Source organism: Corylus avellana, chromosome ca3 (assembly GCF_901000735.1).
Source record: "Corylus avellana chromosome ca3, CavTom2PMs-1.0".
Taxonomy (NCBI): Eukaryota; Viridiplantae; Streptophyta; class Magnoliopsida; order Fagales; family Betulaceae; genus Corylus; species Corylus avellana.
The window spans coordinates 16,186,769-16,206,577 of NC_081543.1; the positions used below are offsets into that span (position 1 = coordinate 16,186,769).

Below are 19,809 nucleotides of genomic sequence, written 5' to 3' on the forward strand. Positions count from 1 at the left end.
GGTCTTTTTGCATGCAATGAAATGCACCATTTTTTAGAATCTATCAACAACTACAAAGATGGAATTATTACCTTTTTGGGTTTTGGTAAGCCTAGCACGAAGTCCATGCTCACGTTGGTCCATGGCCCTTCCAAAATAGGAAGGGGCATATATAACCCAGCATTAGTAGCCAACCCCTTGAACACTTGACATATTCTGCAACTATTCAAAAGTTTGTCTACCTCTTTCCGCATACTCGGCCAATAGAACTGGTCCGCCACCAGTTGTAATGTTTTATCCCTTCCCATGTGACCTTCATTATGGCGCTCATGGATGATTTTCAACCTTGGGCTACCTTCGGCAATGCATAATTGAGTACCTTTGAATAGGAACCCATTATACAAATTGAAGTCTCTTCGCTTGCCCGATGACACCTCCTCAATAATAGGACCAAAAAACGGGTCACTAGACAAAGAATCTTTTAATAATTCAAAACCTAGTACCTTTGATTGCATGGCAACTAATAGTGATGATTTCCAGCTGAAGGTATCTGGCACTTTGTTAAATGCTCTGGACTTGTGCTTGATTGTGAAGTTGAATTGTTGGACAAAAGCGGCCCATTTAGCATGCCGAGATGATAGTTTATCTTGACTGCTAAGGTGTTTTAGTGCTTCATGGTCCAAGTACAAAATAAAGTCGTTGTAGACAAGCTATGAGCTCCAATGTTTTAGTGCTTGTACTAATGCGTAGAACTCAATATCATAAGTGCTATAATTGAGTTGTGCGCTCTTCAATTTCTCACCGAAATAGGCCACCGGTTTGCCTTTTTGGCTAAGTACCGCTCGAATGCCTATTTTTGATGCATCACAATGCAACTCAAAAGGTAGGTCGAAATCTGGAAGGACTAGTAATGGAGCGGTGGTCAATTTGACCTTGATTAACTCGAAGGCGGTAGTGGCTGCTTCACTCCATGAGAATTTACCCGCCTTCATACACTCTGTAATCGGTGCTAATATGGTGCTAAAGTTGTAAATAAAGCGCCGATAAAAAGATATTAACCTGTGAAAACTGCGTACCTCATGTAATGTAGTGGGGAGAGGCCAATCTCAAACTGCTGCTATCTTTGACTCATCCACCTCCAACCCATCTTTGGACACCACATATCCAAGGAAAAAGAACTGATTCCATCATGAAATTGCATTTTGTCGGGGCTACGTAAAATTTCTCCTTGTGCAAGATACTTAGTACTTCCCGTACATGTTGAATGTGCTCCCACGTGGTAGAGCTATATTTGAGGATATCGTCGAAGTAGATGACTACAAAGTTTCCAATGAATGGGCAGAACACTTGATTCATAACCCTCATGAAGGTACTAGGGGCATTAGATAAGCCAAATGGCATCACTAACCATTCGTAGAGTCCTTCACGAGTCTTGAACACGGTCTTACATTCGTCACCAACCCGTACCCGAATTTGGTGGTACCCGCTCTTCAAGTCTAACTTTGTAAATATTGTTACCCCACTCAATTGATCTAGTAAGTCATCCAATCGAGGAATAGGAAATCTGTACCTTACTGTGATCTTATTGATGGCGCAGCTATCGACACACATTCTCCATGATCCATCTTTCTTAGGTGTAAGCAAAGCTGGAACTGCACATGGGCTTAAGCTCTCCCGGATATCTCCCTTGGTTAGTAACCTTTCTACTTGTCGGCGTAGCTCTTCATGCTCCTTGGGACCCATGAGGTAGTGTGGTCTGTTGGGAAGATTAGAACTGTGCACCAAGTCGATTTGGTGTTGAATGTCGCGAAGAGGCGGCAGCTCTTCGGGTAATTCTTCCGGGAACATATCGGAAAACTCCTCCACCAATCCCTTGATTGTGTCCAGGACCTCCTCCTTTGTGGGAGTGCACACCTTCCCAACTAGGACATATACTGGATTGGAATCACACATCTCCTTAATGAATGGGGCCAAGAGATTTTGGCCCGCCCTTTTAGAAGGTTTAGGTTTGTCTCCCAGATTAGGCAAAAGGGTGAGTTTCACATTATCCACCAAAAAACTATAGGTGTTCTTCCTTCCATCATGATGAGCATTTCTATCATATTGCCATGGCCTTCCTAGCAATAAGTGGCATGCGTCCATAGCCACCATGTCACACCAAGTTTTGTCTTTATATTTTGATCAAATTGAAAAAGTCACAAGGCAACGTTTGGATACTATTACCTCATTTCCCTTCTTGAGCCACTCCAATCGATATGGTGTAGGATGTTTTTCTGTTTTAAGGGCTAATTTTCATACCGCTTATTCCGCCACCACGTTTTCATAACTGCCTCCGTCGATGATAAGTTTGCATACTTTTCCCCCTATAGTGCATGTGGAGTGAAAAAGATTGTGGCGCTGCCCATCATCACCATCCTCCTTACAAGGGGTCAAGCATATTCTTTGTATCATCAAAAGAGGACCGTCATCTCCGGTTACAAATTCTCTGTCATCGTCCCTATGGTTGTCAACGGTGGTGTCATACTCTTCTTCCTCACCTTGTTCATCGAAGGTGTCTCCTGACTCAATAAGTAAACCCTTACCATATTTGTCCCCTTTGCGGCAATCCACCATTCGGTGGCCTGGTTCTCCACATCGAAAGCATTTAGGGCCGCTCGTTGTTGCTCCTCGGTTGGGTGCACCCGTTGTGGTTGGGCTCCAATTTTGATTTGGGGATTGCGTGGGGCTTTGAGCCATGAATGGCCCACTTGATCGATTTGTGCTTCCCCCGGTTCCGCGGCCAAAAACTCTGTAGGATCCTCATGAGGCCGTCTTCTCTAGCAAGAGTGCTCTTTGATGGGCCTTCGACACATTCTTGGGGTTAAAGAGGTTAATGAAGCTTGAATTTGGTGACGTAAACCTCATGTATCGTGACACTAGTTGCTCGTCGGTTTCGGCTAGATCAACACGTGTTAGATACTTGTAAAATTCTTCCGCGTATTCATCCACAGACTTCGACCCTTGGCTCAAATTTTGCAACTTTTGATACAGGGTTCAAGTATAATTGTTGGGTAAAAAGGCCGGCCGCATATGCTTCAACAGTTTATCCCACTTGTTGATCTTCGTCTTGCCCTGCCACCCTAAGAATTGCTTCAATTGCTGCCACCATGGCGCTGCTCTTCCTTGGAATTTGGTTACGACCAAAGAAACTCGTCGACCGTCGGGTACACCTTTAAAATCAAGAATTTCTTCAACTCCCGCTACCCAATCCAAGAATTCTTCGGGTTGGAGACCCCCTTGTAATTCTAGAATATCGAATTTGAAATGGCTCTCCCATCGATTGGCATGGGCTTGGCCGTGGGGTTGATGCCCTTGTACTTCGCGCCTTGCAAAAGGGTTCCTAGCTTGATTCCCCGTACATTGTTCGTCGTCCTCCTCCGAGCTGGGAGGTGAGGGTTGTCGACGGCGCTTCTGGCGCCCCTCTGAATTGGCCACTCAAGCGCTGGAGGCCGCAAGTTAGGCCCTCAAATCAGCAACAGTTTCCTTCATGAGTTGCCACTACTCCTCCGTGCGTCTTTCATCGTCTACTTCCTCACGTTCATACACGTCCTCCAGATTTGCAAAGCGGTTGCCCCTTCTTCTTGTGTTTGGCGGTGCCATAGAAAGAAAACTAGAGCTTTGATACCAACTGATGCAGCGTAGGATAGTGGTGAACAAGAAAACAACAAGTTGAAGGGGTAAATATTCCTAAGATTGTGAGATTATCACGAGAATTAAATAAATCGTCTCAAACAATAGAGACTATCTATGCTTTAAGGAAAAACAATGAAGAAACTCAACTCTGAGTATTCTTTATTGATAAACAAAACAAATAATGATAATTGAATTGCTAAAGGCTATAAGCATATATTTATAGCCCAAGATTCCTAATCCTAAAAAAACAATGAAATAAACTTGGTTTAAAAGTCTATGAAATAAGACTAAACCAAATAGAAGACTAATAAAGAACATAATTTGAACTGAAAAACTGAAAGATAAGATAGAATAACAACTAACAAAGAAACCTCGTTTAAAACAAATAATTAAAACTAAGATAAGTGTCTCCGATGTCCATCTGCGGAATAAATATGCCCGAGTGTGCTCGATCGCAATTACAGGGGCGATCAATCACACTACGAGAGAAGGATGCCCTCGATTGTGCGATCGATCTCGCTCACAGGGGTTGATCGGTCGCAGTTCCAGGGACTATCATCTTGATACCAGGACTTAGGCGATCGATCGCAGCCAATGTGCGATTGATTGCAATTCCAGAGAACCTTGCTGCTGCGCGAGTCTGGAACCTTGTCACCATCTTTCGGGGTGTCTTCACGCCATCATCTATTTGAGTCTTCCTTAAATATTCCCAAGCCGTCTGGTCTACATCACATCCAAAATATAAGGGGTCTTTTAGCGTTGGAAATCTTGGAAAATGAAGCAAACTTGGGGAACAAAGCACAAATGAGGCATATGATACGCTATGCCGGAGCAAGGAGGCCTTGGGGTCTTCGTAGACCTCTCGTAGCGTACTTCAGATCTCCTGTCCGAATTGATGAGAGAGTATACGTAATTTTCCTCCGTCACAGATCGCATATCACAACTGAAATGTGCACGGTATTGTTTGTGGTTGCAGCTCTGCTTATAACAATCAGCTTCCAGACAGTACTCAAGCCCCCTGAAGAAATTTTTCTAGATAACACCTATCGTTTAACCAATGCATCCAATACACCTATCGTATTCATGCCTGAAAACTCTTTGTTGATGCTCATGCTTTTTACTGGTTCATTCTTTTCCTTCAATCTCTGCATTATACTACTTCCTTCCCGATGGTTATGGTTATTTTATGGTCGCTATACCCATTGGTACCCTCTCACTGTGTTTTATCCTTTCATTATACATCACATTTCCGAGATTTTCGCCACGTTCATGGAGGGAGGATCTCTATGTTGTACTGTTCTTGTTTTGTGCTGCTTTACTGTTGTTCTTGCTGTATCCCTATGTGTCTCGGAAGGTAAGAATACTTCTCAATGCCTTTGTTTGAAGATCGGAACTGCTTGACCCAACGCGTACATAGGTCGGTGGCGGTATGCTCATCTCCCAACAGTCTAAGCAGTTAGTTCATTAGTGAAAGAAGAATTGGTCTACGTGCTGGGTTGATGATTATGTACGTAGTCTGTTGGGCTTATTTCTTTATTTCCTCATTTAAAATGGCAATTGCTCTTTTCTTCTTCTTCTTCTTTTTTTTTTTTTTTTTTTTTTTTTTTTTTTTTTTTTTTTTTTTTTTTTTTTTTTTTTTTTTTTTTTTTGCACAAAAGTTTGTAGTTTGTGTTTTATGTTTTTTTTTTTTAGCTTGAACAAAAGAGCCTCATTATTCTTAGAAGAACAAAAGAGAGACACAGAGACTTTTAGCATTACTCTGCCACATAACTCCATTAAATGGATGTAAATGCATTACATTAATTAATGGGAAACTTCTTCATTTCAAAAACAAATAATAATAATAAATAAATTAATGGGAAATTTGTAAAATTAATGCATGTGGTTTACTTTATTTATAATTAATTTTATGTAATATCAAAATAAACTTAAGAGGTCTGTGAGGAATGTCAAAAATAATTTAGTCCTTATAGTAAAATTTTATCTAATGATTTAACACATTCCGTTAACGTGACATGACTTAAATAGGACATGTGCCACTATGTTTTTGGGTCTGGCATGTCACACTATCGAAATCTATTAAGTCAATGCACAAAATTTGACAATATATATGGAGTAAATTATATATTTTTTTGAATACTTCAAGAACTTTTGAGTTCATTTTAATACCACACGGAGCTAATTACAAATCAGATAAACTATAATGACTAATTTTGAATTTTTTTTTTTAATTAATTGAGAAAGGAACTCCCCCTCTCTCTTGACTTGATCTGTATTACTTTAAAAAAAAATGTTAAAATATAAATTAAATTTATAAATTTATATTTTTCAATTAGCTTAAACTTTTAGAACAAGAAAGAGAAGCAAATGAACATGACTATTCATCGTCATTTTTATTTCTAGCTTATGTTGTTTCCCGACAACAACACGGATCAACAAATCATGAATGAAGTATGTCATGCACACGACAAAAAAAAAATCAGCTGAACATAGTGGCTCAAAAAAACAAAAACATTGCTACTTTTTAGGTTTAATTATTACACATATGTCACGCTGGGTATGACATATATGTAACAAGAGAATTGCTACACTTACGTAGGCTTTTTACTAACAAACCTTATGTACTGACGTGGCAAGGAAATAGGCAAAAAAAAATTTGGGACCACATTGCCCAAGAGAGACCAGCTTTTCCTGCACAGCTTGAAGAAATGGAGAACTTCCTATTCACCTTTGAATCAATGAACAAGGGGCATCCAGACAAGCTCTGTGATCAAGCCTGTGGTTCCTGAAAAGTACTGTTGTAAGTGCACTGGTGAGTGCTGTGTCCTACATTGAGAAAATATAAAAGAAAAGAGTGTTTAATATACCTAAGTGGACCTTAGCCCATTAACTTAGGCTTTTGGGCTAGATTTGTGTTCAGTTATGTATATTAATGTACTCTTGGTAAAAATTTCATAACCACTTTATCTCCCAACAATAGTATCAGAGCCTAATTATATGATGGCTGGGATTGGCACATCTTTTACGAAATTTGACGTGATGAAGTTCAATGGAATTGGTAATGTCAAGGATTTGTTGGTGCAACAATGAGTGATAAAGTTCGACGGAACTGGTAATTTCAGATTATGGCAAAGACATGTCAAGAATTTGTTGGTGAAACAAGGAATGGTTAAGGTGTATGGTGAAGGGTAGGTGAGCAGCCATCCAATAAAATCAGGAGGAAGGAGGAAGAAAAGTGTAACGTTTGTTAGGTAAAAGACGACAATATTTATTCCATAAAAGACTCCCACAACTACAAGTTTGTCTCAAGATGGATTAACTTCACTGTTAGGGTTGAACCACAGTACGGTTGTAAACAAAACTTTAGAACCCACAAAAATAAAAGCAAAATATCACAAGAGTAATATTAGTTATGTATTTTCATAAGAGTTTATTGATTGATGACTCAATCCTAATTTTTCTTATGGACTTTGTAATAGCTCATATATTTTAAAGTTGTTATCTTATGAATAAAGCAATTAGAATTAATCAAAATCAGTGTTTGCGTTGTGAGGTCTAGATTTCTCTAAAAACCTAATTTTTCTTTTATGGACTTAATTTGAAATCAAATGGAAAAAATAAAATCAAATGGGAAATTGGAGAGGATCCAGTTTCGAAGATTGTGTTCAATGTTTAAAACCAAATGGGAAAAATAAATAAATAAATAAATACTAGAAAATTGAAAGTTTCTAAAATATTTTATTCAATTACAAACTCCTCTCTTTATAAATTTCCATTTTTCTCTTTATAAGATTGTATCACCATTCAAGCCTTATTCAGATTTAAATTATTCTCTTCTTCCCCATAATTTCCTTATTTGCCAGCAACTCAGTCTTTGAAGTTATTAAAATCCTTCCATAGTTGATTAGCGATAAAAAAAAAAGTTAGTTACCAAAAAATCAATCAATCACTTTCATTATTAGTTTTTTATTTGATTTTTCAAAATATTTTTACAATTAAGAACAACGAAATTAAAATTGATAAAATCTTACCTAAGATCAATAATGTCACAAGAGAGATTAAATGAATTAGCCATATTATCAATTGAAAAGAGGATGTTAGAAAATTTTGAATATAAAAATTTAATTAGTAATTTTGCATCCCAAAAAGTGAGAAGAATGATTTTTCAATAAAAATATAATTAATTTTAAAATAAATATTATTTAATTAATATTTAAATATTAAAAAAAATATATCCCACTTAAACTTTTCGCCTAAGTCCTCAAAATATATCGAGCCGGCCTTGCTCAACCTCCATGGCTCTCTATGGCCCCTTCATTTGATTTGATAACGTATTCAAATACAAAAATCTGTTTCAGGCTGAGTAAAGTACAAATAAAAGGCAAAAGAATAAGCTTAAAAAAAAAAAAAAAAAAAAGGGGTGAAAGCATAAGAAATAATTTTGCATATTCCCAAATTTTGTTTCATTAATTATTCTTTCATGAATAGACTAACCAACTGTGTAACTCTGCACTTCAAATTTATGTACTCTAAAAATTTTAAAAGAGCACGTAAAAAAGTGTGAGAGTAAAAATTGAGTGTTTGTAATATTAGTCAGCGTAAAATAATTGCTTAACGTAGAAAAGGAAAGCAAGGGCAAGGTCAACCCAAACTATTTCGGTTTATGCTCAGACAGAAACATGTAAAAGACAGTCAAAAGGGGATATGGATGGGAATCTCTTAGGAGAGAAGAGAGGGAGGAGAAGTGGGTCGAGTAGGGAGGAGCAAAGTAGTTTGGAGAAAAAATTTAATGCTTTGGGATTGGCGGGTGTTGCTCCACAGCACCGCCGACCACAATGACCACCCTCAGCTGGAACTGTTGGGGGCGTGGAAACCCACGGACAGTTCGCGAACTTTGTCAGTTGTGCAAAGTCAAGAGACGCAACCTCGTTTTCCTTATGGAAACCAAGGTACGACAAAAAAAAAAAAAAAGATGGAGAAAATAAGAAGCAAGGTGGGATTTCGAAATTGCTTTGTTGTGGATTGTGTGGGACGAAGTGGAGGTTTAGCATTGCTATGGAAGGAGGACTTGGATCTTGAAATCCGAAACTATAGTCATAGACATATTAACGTTATAGTTACTCCAAAGAGGGGGGGGGGGGAAGTTGGAAATTGACGGGGTTTTATGGGAACCCGAAACCTTATAAGAGACACGAAGCATGGGCACTTCTATGCCATTTAGCTGGTCTTGATCCTAAGTCGTGGGTCTGCTTTGGAGATTTTAATGAGATCATGGATAGAGCTGAAAAAAGGGGTGGTAATGAGCAGGCTTTGGGTCAAATGGATGCTTTTTGAAATACCCTTTCTTTTTGTGAGTTGTCGGATCTCGGGTGTAATGGGTCATGTTTTACATGGAATAATGGGCAAGAAGGGGATTCTTTTCTCCAGACCAGACTGGATAGGGTGATATAGCAAATGCTGAATGGTGCGCAATTCACCCTGACGTGATTATTTCAAGTGAAGTTGTACTCAATTCGGACCATATGCTGCTATTGTTTACTTATAACAGCTTCGGCCAGGGTGGGAGGAGGATGAAATTCTTCAGGTATGAGGCTCACTGGACGAAGGAAAAAGGATCAAAGGATGTGGTTAGGCAAGTCTGGAAGAAAAAAAATCAAGCATGAGGACAGGTGGAGAAATATGCAGGGAAAACTTGATAGTTGCTTAAAGGGACTATTAAGGTGGAGAAAGAAGGAGCTGGGGGGAGAAGAGAAAGAGCTGAGTTATAAAACCCAACAATTAAAAGAGCTTTAGCGTGGGATGGGGGACTCGGAGAGAGAAAAAATATTGGGCCTCAAAAAAGAGTTGCAGACACTTTTGGAAAAAGAAGAAATAAAGTGGAAACAAAAATCAAAGGAGGCATGGCTCAAGGAGGGAGATAAAAATATTAAATACTTCCACGCATGTGCAACCCAAAGAAATCAAAGAAATTCCATTGACAGTATTATTGACGAGCAAGGGCGGTCTAGGGAGTCAAAAGGGGACGTGGAGCAAGTGTTTGTTAATTGTTACCAAACCTTATTTACATTAGAGGCCCAAACTGAACCAAACCTCTGCTTGGAAGAGCTTGAGTGCCGTGTGTCCTCCGAGATGAATGAAGGTTTGATGAGGGACTTTTCTGTAGAGGTGGTAACTACAACTTTGAAACAAATGTCACCCCACAAAGCCCTGGGACCCGATGGTTTCTCTGCGGGTTTTTTTCTTGACATTTGGGAGGTGGTGGGTGAGGAGGTATGTCAATCTGTACTAGCAATTTTAAATTCTAGTATAATTGAAAGGGAACTCAATTTTACTTATATAGCACTTATACCTAGGACTCCTAATCCTAAAAGGGTGACGGAGTTTAGGCCTATAAGTTTGTGTAATGTTTTTTATAAGATTATCTCCAAAGTTTTTGCTAATAGAATTAAGGTGATTTTGCCTAACCTGATTTCTATGAACCAAAGTGCCTTTATGCCGGGGAGGTTGATCACTGATAATATTTTGGCCGCCTATGAGACATTGAATTCTATGCATACTCGTATGTGGGGTAAGGAGGGGTATATGGCTATAAAATTAGACATGAGCAAGGCATATAATAGGGTGGAGTGGGACTTCCTGGAGGCTATTATAAGAAGAATGGGTTTCACTTAAAGGTGGGTTAACCTCATCATGATGTGTGTTCGTTCAACCAACTATGCCCTCTTGGTGAATAGTAATCCTGTGGGCCATATTTAGACTTCACGGGACTTAAGGCAAGGAGACCTCATTTCACCTTATTTGTTCTTACTTTGTGTGGAGGCGTTGAGCTCTCTCCTTGTCAAGGCAGGGCAAAATGGGTATATTGAAGGGGTGCCTACCTCAAAAAGGGGCCCTAAGATCAATCACCTATTTTTTGTAGATGACAGTTTACTGTTTTGCAGGGCTGATTTGATGCACTGGAACCGGATAACAAAAGTTTTGGGTACTTATGAACGTGTGTCAGGACCACGGTGAACAATGAAAAAACTGCTATCTTTTTTAGCAGGAATACTAAGATCCAGGTGAAGAAAAAAAATTTAGAAGTGGCTGGAATTTAAGATTCCCAACGGTTTGATACGTACTTGGGGATCCTGGCTTTAGTTGAAAAATCGAATATGGCAGAATTCCAAAGCATCAAGACCCGGGTGTGGAAGAGGTTGCAAGACTGGAAATTGAATTTCCTTTCTCAAGCTGGAAAAGAGATATTGATAAAGACGGTAGTTCAAGCGATCCCTATGTATAGCATGAGTGTCCCTTCTACCAAAGGCTTTATGCAATGATATTAATTCTTTGATGAAGAGATTTTGGTGGGGGAATCAATCAAATGAGAAACGCATACATTGGATGACTTGAGAGAAGCTAGGAGTGGCAAAATCACAAGGTGGTATGGGGTTTAGGGATCTTCTCATTTTCAACCAAGCTCTCTTGGCAAAACAATGTTGGCAGTTATGGACCTCGTGGGACAGTTTGATGGCACAGATTCTAAAAGCAAAACACCATCCAAATTGCACCATTTTGGAGGCACAAATGGGGCCCAAACGTTCCTTCGCTTGGCGGAGTGTTCAAGGGACCTGCAAAGTAGTTAGTGATGGGTTGATTTGGCGGGTTGAGGATGGATCAAATGTCCAAATTTGGGGTGACAAATGGCTTCACAACCCATCCACCTATATGGTGAAATCTCCTCTAAAGGTTTTGAATGCAGAAGCAAAAGTGAAGGAGTTAATTCACCATGAGGGGCAGGGGTGGAAATTAACATTGTTAAGAGAAATTTTCAGTTTGGAGGACTAGGTGGCTATTGAATCGGTTCCATTCAGTTGCCTCAATCAGTCGGACAAGTTGGTGTGGAGAGGGACTCAAAATGGCATGTTCTCGGTGAGTAGTGCATACCACATGTTGAAAGAGCAGGACAGCGGCCAACAACCTGAGAGTTCTAATAGAAGGGGGCACAACATTTTATAGAAGGGAATTTGGAACATGCACTCTCCAAATGCAGTTAAAAATTTCATGTGGAAAGCTTGTAAAAACCTCATACCGATGAAGGATAATGATAAGTGCCAAAATATTCGTATTTTAACCCTTAACTTATATTGTTAATTCCTTAGTTTTGTTAGTTTGTGCTATTTTATTTTCTTTTTGTGTTTTCTGTGTTTTTGTAGGTAATGGAAGAAAATAAAGCGTTTCCGGAAAAGTTCCAAGCTTAAAGGTAAAATTGGGAAGATCTAGAAGATATGGTTAAGCTTAACCAATCATGGTTAAGTTTAAACAAATAAAGGAAAGTATTAAATCGGAATTTGTCAAATTGGAGGCAAAATCGGATTGGACTCAAATTTGGATTCTGCACATGTCTCAGTATTTTGACCATAACTTTCAGTTCAAATATCTGATTGAGGTGATTCAATTAGCGTCTAGAAGCTAACTCCAAAGTCTACAAATCATTGTGAAAAAGCATTTTCCTAATTTGGACTGCCGCTATGCCAAAATCACCCCATAAGATAGGAAAGCAATTCTGGACGAATCCTATTCTGATTTGGACTTAGGTTTTCTTTATTCTACTTGGGCTAGGACTTAAATCTCTGAATTTCATAGGATTACTAGGGCTTATAGGACTCTCCTAAGCCATGTAAATAGATCTCTAAGCCTCACAATTCAATACACAATTTGAAGGAGACAACTTTGGGGAGAGGAATTTGAGGCTACTTCAAGGAGTCGTTTTTGGTTCTTTCTTTCCCTTTTCTTTTTAGTTTTATTTTAATTATGTGTAACTAACTTTTAAGGAGGGCTTGATTGAAGCCCTAATTATGTTTATTTAATATTTCAATATTGACGCCTTTATGATAATCATATTGTGATGTTTAACTTGATTAATGCCTATTTTCTTGAATTCCTCATATGTGTATGATTGGCCATTATATGCATGTGATATGGACTAGTTAATTAAATCAATTTGGATAACCGAGTCCTAGGTTTAATAAGAGTAACAAAAGAAATCCACACCAGGTTCTTGCGTTAATCAACATAGGGAACTGGAAGTAGATACCCATGCCCCATGCCTTATGTGTTTGTCGATTTCCACAGATTTATGCTTTCTTAAAGAATAACTTAGTAGACACCCATGCTAAATCCTTTAAGAAAGAAAAAAGTTAGAGTATACACCCATGCCTAACTCGTTGCCTAGGAAAATCTATAGATTAAGGAGTCTACACCCATGCCTTTAGGTTGGCAAGTATTAAGTATTCATAATATGATTGGATCATTGACATATTGTTATATTATCTAAGTATAATTAGTGGTAGATATCAAAGTCCTACGTTTTCCTTTATCTTTATCTTTATCTTTATCTTTATTTCTTTTCCTTAGTATTAATATCAATCTCGTGACAATTTTGATATTTTAATTAATTCTAAATAAAATCAACAATCCTCGTGGGATCGATCTCGTACTTGTTGCAGTATATTATCGTTTGATCTTGTGCACTTGCGAGTAAGATGTACCAAGTATTTGCCTCTTAATTTAGGTGGGTATTTGGCACAACAAGTTTTTGGCGTCGTTGCCAAGGATTATTTGATTTTGTTTGGAATTTTTTTTCCTTAGTTTATTTATTTATTTTTTTGTTTTTCTAGTTTTTCGCAATTACTGTTCTGCCTCCGGAGGTTCGCTCAAGCACCCATTCCAGTGTGATCGAGCGCACCTCACGGTGCGATGGATCGCACATCCGAACAGCAACACAGAAACTGTTTTAACTACATATCTGGTTTATTTCTTTTATTTTTGTTTTTCTTTTGTTATTTAATTTTCTTTTTGTTTTAATCATGTTGAGAAACAATACACCTCCGGTGCGAAGACCTATGAAAAATTCATTCAGTCCCCAGATCCTCAACCAGCCATCATGCATTAATTTTTAGCCCATTGTGCAGAGCAGTTACAATTTATCTCCGCTGCTCAATATGAGTCCACACTATAAAGGCACACCTACAGAGAACCCATATTAGCATATTCGAGAATTCTGTGATCTCTATAGGACTTAGAATGTTCTGGGTTTAACTCCAGAAGAAATTAGGTTAATCCTCTTCCCTTTTTCTTTAAAAGATAATGCTAAGAGATGGTACAATTCTTTGGCCACACGTTCTATTCATACTTGGGATGAGATGGCCACAAAGTTCTTAAAGAATTTTTTCCCAGCCCATAAGACAAGGCAATTGAGAAAGAAAATTCTGACTTTCCAACAAAAAGATGGAGACCCTTTCTTCGAGGCATGGGAACACTTTAAAGAACTACTTCTCAGATGCCCTCATCACAATATAGCTCAAGATGATCAGGTACTGACATTCTATGAGGGTTTAAATGACCCTAACAAGAGTCTTGTAGATTTAGCTTGTGGTAGCATGTTTATGGAGAAAAGCAGCGAGGAGGCCATGGAGCTCTTCGAGACATTGAGTGAGCACTCTAAACAATTCACATCTAAAGGGAGACAAGGATTCAAAGGAAAAGCCATACATGAAGAGAGCACCGATGGTGGAAGTCAGGCTCAAATGGCTGCCATGGAGAAAAAGCTGGGCATGCTCATGAAAGCTATGACTAATCATAGCAATGCCCCTGTTCAACAAGTTACACAAGTTGAGGTATGTGCCATATGTTCCCATATTGACCACACCACTAAGACTTGTCCCATGTTTTCAATTGTAGATCAGGAGACATCTCTCATCAATTGGTTCAACATTATCATGAAGAGGAGCTATCTCCAATCGATTGGCCTCAACAATACTAAGAAGAAGAAGAGTGCCAAAGTCAATCGGTGACCACTTCTCATGGACAATACATGAAGGACGAGTGCACTTATTATCATGAGCAAACAACCACCACACCTAGGAATGAAGAAACTGTTGAGGAAATTTTTTGTGAGCCAAGTCTTGAGGACCCATTGGGAGAGCGCTTAGATGAATTTGGAGATGACCTAGACCTGGACAAGCTATTTGAGTATGCTGAAACTTCTAATTAGCCAAGTCTTGAGGATCCGGTGGGAGAGCATTTTGATCAAATTGCATGTGACCTAGATCTTGACAAATTCCTCAAGCAAGCTGAGATGTGTAGTGAGCCAAGTCTGAAGGATCCATTGGAAGAGTGCTTCGCTCAATTTGAATTTGTTCTGGACCTTGACATGGTACAAGCAAGCTGAGGCCTTATTGGATTCCACTCTTGAGAACTACAAGGTGGAAGAGAAAAAGGAGGAGCAAACTGAGGTTCTAGAGGAACCACATCAGGGAAAGGAAGAGAGCACTGAGACTTCTGTAACATCAGCTCCTATTCTCGAATTACCAAAAGTCCAAGAGAGAAGTCTATTGGGGTTATGTGATGAGCAAATTGAGGACATCAAGATAGAAAAGCTCCCCGAGTTTTCTACTTATTTTATTCTAGTTCATGATTCCCTTCCGGATAAGAAATTGTTTGAGAAGACTCAGAATGGTCTACCCCAATCTATAGACAGTTGGAATCACCCTGAAATAGAAAAAATCCGTTCTCTTTGGTGCAAGAAAAGGAAAGACTGGTGCTTCAAGTTTAAAAAGAGACAACAGTCTGGTTAAAGACGTTAAACATAGCGCTCATGGGAGACACCCTATAGCATATCCTTCTTATTTCTTTGTTTGTTTGTTTTTATTTCATTTCTATTTTATCTTTATTTTATTTTTATTTTGTTTTTGTTTTCCTTTGTTACTATAGTGTTTTGTTTTGCAGGAATAAGTGTGCTTCAATTCAAGTTTGGGGGTATGCTATGAGCCATGCTATTCCAAATAGTTTCGTCCATCTCCCGGGTAAGGTCTTTCCATGTTATACACACATTGGGACAATGTATAATTTAAGTTTGGGGGTATGAGAAACACTGTACACACACTTTGTCCAATTTTTGAAAAAGAAAAAAAATATGTATGTTAATGTTTTCTTAAAATTTTGGTTGATCTTAAAAATTGTGATTTGATTCTCATTGGTGAGCTTAAAATTTTGAACACATGAACTGATGATAGGATTTTTCAATTTGGTTACTTGCTTTTGGCAATTGAAAAAATCACATGTTTGATCTGATCTTACATAAGCACATTAGCACACAATTTGTGGGATATGACATGAAAGTCTAATGCGTGTGTTTCTATGTCTTGGGTGAAACTGGATGACTTATTACATGGATACTTTGGCATATGTATTTATATGTGTGAGTGTGTGATAAAAAAAAAAAAAAAAAAAAAAATCATTGATAAGCTTTTCATTAAGTAACTGGACCTTTTGCCTCAAAGCATTGAGTGTTCATGTCAAAAGGTGAAGAATTTTGATTTGGTTAAAGTCTTGGTTAGTTTGGTTTTGTAGCCTTTTTAACACGAGTTAGTAAGTCCTAAAGGATGTTTTACACCTAATACCCTAAAACCATCTGGTTTGGGAGTCATTGACTTAACACTCGCTACATGGTTCACTTAGAAAGATTAAGGGAACCAAAAATTGCACAGCCTAACCAAAAAAAAAAAAAAGTTATACCACAGATATTCATTCTAATGGAGATTTCAGTGAACTTTGAGATATTGAGACTTTGCATATTAGAATTAATTGGAAGCTTCATATTTTTGTGCTAGTTCACTTTACACTATGTCAAACTTGTGATGCCTTAGCTTGTCTTTTGAAAGTAATTAGACTTTAAAATTCCAATTCATTGTGAAGATGAAGTTTATCTTTTTAAGTTTGCTAATGAATGAGAATCATGGTTTTGAGTGACACTTGAATTTTTGAATAACATGATTTTTGCATAATGTTTGTGGATAACATTCCTGGAAAACCCTCACGAAACATTACTCGTCCTCCAGGGAATTCCTAAGGGTTTAAAAGGCTTGTTGCATACACTAAATGCAATCGTACATCCCATGAAAGATGGATTTATCATTTTGTTTTCTGTTTTTTATTTTGTTTTTAGTTTCGTATTGCTAAGAGACTAGCAATATGTAAGTTTAGGGTGTGATAAGTGCCAAAATATTCATATTTTAACCCTTAACTTATATTTGTTAATTCCTTAGTTTTGTTAGTTTGTGCTGTTTTATTTTCTTTTTATGTTTTCTGTGTTTTTGTAGGTAATGAAAGAAAAGAAAGCGTTTTTGGGAAAGTTCCAAGCTTAAAGGGCAAATTGGGAAGATCCAGAAGATATGGTTAAGCTTAACCAATCATGGTTAACTTTAATCAAATAAATGAAAGAATTAAATCGGAATTTTTCAAATTGGAGGCAAAATCGGATTGGATTCAAATTTGGATTCTGCACATGTCTCGGTATTTTGACCATAACTTTCATTTCAAATATCCGATTGAGGTTATTCAAGTGGCGTTGAAAAGATAACTCAAAATTATAGAAATCATTGTGAAATATCATTTTCGTAATTCGGACTGCTGCTATGCTAAAATCACCCCGCAAGATAGGAACGCAATTCTGGACAAATCCTATTCCGATTTAGACTTATGTTTTCTTTATTCTAATTGGACTAGGGCTTAAATCTTCGAATTTCATAGGATTACTAGGGCTTCGAGGACTCTACTAAGCCTTGTAAATAGATCTCTATGCCTCACAATTCAATACACAATTTCAAGGAGACAGCTTTGGGGAGAGGAATTTGAGGCTACTTCAAGGAGTCGTTTTTGGTTATTTCTTTCCCTTTTCTTTTTAGTTTTATTTTAATTATGTGTAACTAACTTTTAAGGAGGGCTAGATTGAAGCCCTAATTATGTTTATTTAATATTTCAATATTGGCGCCTTTGTGATAATCATATTGTGATGCTTAACTTGATTAATGCCTATTTTCTTGAATTCCTCATATGTGTATGATTGGCCATTATATGCATATGGTATGGACTAGTTAATTAAATCAATTTAGATGACTGAGTCCTGGGTTTAATAAGAGTAACAAAAGAAATCCACACCGGGTTCTTGGGTTAATCAACATGGGGAACCGGGAGTAGACACTCATGCCCTAGGCCTCATGTGTTTGTCGATTTTTATAGATTTATGCTTTTTTAAAGAACAACTTAGTATACACCCATGCTAAATCTTTTAAGAAAGAAAAGAGTTAGAGTATACATCCATGCCTAACTTGTTGCTTAGGGAAATCTATAGCTTAAGGAGTATACACTCATGCCTTTAGGTTGGCAAACAATGAGTATTCATAATATGATTGAATCATTGGCATATTGTTATATTATCTATGTATAATTAGTGGTGGATATCAAAGCCCTACCTTTACCTTTACCTTTATTTTTATCTTTATCTTTATCTTTATTTCTTTTCCTTAGTATTAATATCAATCTCGTGACAATTTGATATTTTAATTAATTCTAAATAAAATCAACAATCCTCGTGGGATCGATCTCGTACTTGTTGCACTATACTATCGTTTGATCTTGTGCACTTGTGAGTAAAACGTACCAAGTATTTGCTTATTAATTTAGGTGGGTATTTGGCACAATAGATAACTTGCTGAGGAGAAGGGTAGGTGAGGATCCCATGTGTCTCATTTGTAGCTTGGAGGCCGAAACTACATTCCATGCCTTGTGGGATTGCCTGGCATCTAGGGATGTTTGGGGTGCAAGTCTAAAAGTTTTTCAAAATAGCATTTTTCCTGGGTTAGATTTTTTCCAAGTTGCTGGGGATTTATTTGCGAAGGGGGGTGGTAAAGTCCTTCGCTTATTATCATAAATTTTTCGAGGCGAATTTGGCTGAGACGAAATGCTTGGATATACGAACAAACGTTCTCTCATCCAGATATTGTAGTTCGGGAAGTTGAAAGGGCGGTGATTGATTATGAGCAAGCAAACAAGCCTAAAGATCAGCAAGGTTTTGACCAAGTCGAACGTCAAATACAGTGGGTTACGCTGGCTGCAAGGTGGACCAAAGTGAACGTGGATGCAGCTTTAGACAAAAAAGCTGGGATAATGGGCTTCGGTATTATTATGTGTGATCATGAAGGGAAGTTCTAAGCTACGAAATGCATCAGGAGATGGATTCATGGGAGTCATTAGCAGCAGAGGCCATGGCTGCCTTCTATGGGGCAGTTTTTGGCCAAGAGAAAGGAGTGCAACACATTATTATTGAAGGGGATGCCAAGCAAATCATGGATGCCATCCAAGATAAGGGTTGGAACTCTAGCATGTTTGGTCACTTGATTGATGATGTAAAGCTGTGCTTAAATGAATTTCTAGGTGGCAAGTAAACCAAGTGTATTGTAAGGCGAATAGGGTGGGGCATAGACTAGCAAAAATGGCCCTTCAACAGGTCAATGATACTATATGGATTGAAGAGTGTCCGTCTTGTATCAAAGATATCTCTGCCAATGATCCATTTATGGAATATTATCAAGCTTGAATTTTTCCAAAAAAAAAAAAAAAAAAATCCTGCTTAACTCAGTAAGTGGAAAAAGTGATATATATAAGCGAAGAAGAAGATGAAGTCGTGTGAGCTATTCCAGTGAGAATGATATTTTATTTCTTTTGTCAGAGACTCAAAGTCAAGTGTACATAGGGAAAGGTCGAAAGGGCAACTTGGTGCATGTGCTGTGTTTATTTATTTTATTTTTTATTTTTTGAGTGAGATTGCTGTGTACTTGTATTTGTAAGCTTTAATGAATGTTTCTTGGGTTATATATATAACCCAAGAAACATATATATATAACCCAAGAATATAATGATGAAGATGTTGATTATGTTGATTTCCCTGGTGTTGAAAGTATTTTAAATTCTCCTAATATTGATTGTTGTGAGTTTTATGCAGTTGAGGAGAATTATTTATTCACAAGGGAAACTACAAATAATCCATTCTTGAGTATTTTCGTGTCATGTGGAAGGGAAAAGGAACGAAAGAAGTACGACAAACCCGAAGTATTGCCAAGTGGTGTGTGGGGCATTCACGACAATCATCAAGGTATGTCGATGATGAAGAGCATCACATTAATTGGGGGGTGTTGTCTTGTCTTGATCATGAGGAAGGGCGAATGAGATGAGTTGACAAGGCATCCAAAGGACCGTAAAAAGAACCGTCCGAATTCGTGGGTGAATTCTCTCCAACAAGGGGAGAATGATGTACAATGGAAATTAATCCCTACGAGC

General features: G+C 37.9%; 1 non-coding gene across 1 annotated transcript; it reads right to left on the reverse strand.

Annotated features, from left to right (window-relative positions):
• Positions 1-13,882: 13,882 nt before the first annotated feature.
• Positions 13,883-13,990, reverse strand: LOC132176755 (small nucleolar RNA R71). Its single transcript, XR_009439607.1, has one exon. It is a non-coding gene; the product is annotated as a small nucleolar RNA R71 (small nucleolar RNA).
• Between the last annotated feature and the right edge of the window lie 5,819 nt (positions 13,991-19,809).